The following is a 2,137-nucleotide window of genomic DNA, read 5'->3' as shown; positions in this document are numbered from 1 at the left end:
TGTTTCTTTATTGATCTTCTTTCTGTGCTATTGCACAAGTAGTGTATTGACTTCTCCGACTATTATTGTAGGGCAGTTTCCTCCTTCAGCTCTATCTGTGTTTGCTTTAGATAGTTAAGGAAACTATTGGGTTACTAACTACGAAACCCGCCATCCAATCTGAGGGAGAAAGATGAAGCTGTCTGCTTCCATAGAGACTTAGAGTCTCAAAAACTTTATATAGAAGACAAACTGGGTGCAAAACAAATGAAGTGAAGAAAGCAGATGGTGCCCAGCTATTACAATATAAAGAGCCTGGGGTCTTAAAAGCTTGAAGTCAAACAAACAGCCATCTAGCAGGAAAGAAGCACCCCAGCCTGTGTGAGCATACGGTGCTGATGGGGACAGGCATCAGAAGTTCAAAAGGATTATCCTCATTGAGGTGATGGAGAGGGGTCAAGGTGGAGACCCAGAGCCCATCCGTGGATAACTGGGCGTTCACACACAGAGATGTGCATGGAGGAGAAAATGTGTCCAGGGGGCAGTTTAGTGCCCACAGAACACACAACATGCCTCCAGTTCTTTAACCCTTCCTCCCCCCACCTCACTTTTATGCTCTCAGTCCTTCCTCTCAAATCCCGCTAGACGGGTGTACATGCAGAGACACAGAGAAGAGCTTTCAGAATACGGAATTCAGGAAAGACAACCCCTCTCAGAATCAGTAATGGTAGTAAGGACTCCAGGAGGGTGGGGGTGGGTGGGAAGGGGGAAGCAGGGGAACGGAGAGCAATGACAGCAGAAGCATCCCCCTCGAGGGGGATGGATACCAGGATAGTGGGTGAAGGGATAGAACGGGCGGTGTAAGAACGTATAAATAATAATAACAATGCATAATATATTAAGGATTTGTGGGGTTGGCAAGGTGGCGGGGGGAGAGGAGCTGATATCAAAGGGCAAAAGAAGAAAGATGATGTTTAGAAATTGTTGACGCCAACACTTGTACATGTCCACCTGATAGAAGGGATATGTGGATTGTTTTGTGGTTTGTTTGGGTTTGGGATTGTTATAAGATATATAAGAGTTCCCAGTAAAACGATTTATTATTTTTTTAAGAAAGAAAGATAGTGAGAGAATAAAAAAATGAAACTTCATATAGGGTTCCTATGCGTTGGAATTGATTTGATGGCAGTGTAATGTTAGTTGCATATATGTTTGGTGAATTGGCCCTTTTATCGATATATAATATCCTCATTTATCTTTTTAATGAGATTTTACTTAAAATCTACTTTATCTGGTATTAAAACCATCACCCCAACTCTCTGTCATTGCACTTTCAGCATATTCATGTCATTGAGGCAAAGATGTGTCTCATATAAACAACATTCTAGTGGGATCAGTTTCTTTTATCTAATCCATTCTTTCGACTGGAGTGTTTGATCCAGGTACACACTCACCAGAATTACCATTCAGGAAAAGTGCATTTCTGCCACGTTCTTATGTGATTTTTGTGTGTTTTATTCCTTTGTTTCCTCTCAAACTGCCAACTTTTGTATGTTATTGCTTTTTTTTTTTGGTAGTGAGTGTTTTACATTTCCGTTTCCTTTGCTTTTGTATGTACCTAGTGGCATAGTGGGTTATATGCTGAACTGTTAACCAAAAGGTCAGAAGTTCAAACCAAACAGTTGACGAGAGGGAGAAGGATCAGACTGTCCACTTCTCTTTTTTTTTTGCAAGGGAAAGCTTGGACACAGTCCCCTGATGTCATCAATTATGCCGTCGAGTACCCACATTTGGGAAACCACAGGGGTTAGCATATCCGGAGTGCAATGGATGAGCCTCGCCCTGGGAAAACCACCTTTGTGATCATGGTGTCTCCCCTGCCAGGTAAGTATGAGACTGTCCACGTCTCTGAAGATTCTAATATCGGATCTGAACGAGCAGTTCTACTCTATCCCAAAGGGTCGCTATGAGTCAGAACCAACTTAAAAGCCATGGTTTTGATTTTCTAGAAGTTTGCTTGGCAATTGTATTTCTTCTACACACTAACAAATGGAAGCTGACATTTAAGAAACACCTTTCAAAATCCCATCAAAAAAATCACATAGTAATAGATTTTAACAAAGTCAGCAGAAAGTGTGTGTATTGGTCATCTACTGCT

The 2,137-nt window shown here is 41.6% G+C and overlaps 1 non-coding gene across 1 annotated transcript; it reads right to left on the bottom strand.

The window, feature by feature from the left end:
* Positions 1-1,709: 1,709 nt before the first annotated feature.
* Positions 1,710-1,871, bottom strand: LOC142437992 (U1 spliceosomal RNA). The gene has a single exon (XR_012782484.1). It is a non-coding gene; the product is annotated as a U1 spliceosomal RNA (small nuclear RNA).
* Positions 1,872-2,137: the final 266 nt, after the last annotated feature.

This window comes from Tenrec ecaudatus, chromosome 1, assembly GCF_050624435.1.
Source record: "Tenrec ecaudatus isolate mTenEca1 chromosome 1, mTenEca1.hap1, whole genome shotgun sequence".
NCBI classification, from domain to species: Eukaryota; Metazoa; Chordata; class Mammalia; order Afrosoricida; family Tenrecidae; genus Tenrec; species Tenrec ecaudatus.
The sequence above is the reverse complement of the archived record's forward strand: the minus strand, read 5'-3'. Positions and strand labels throughout refer to the sequence as shown.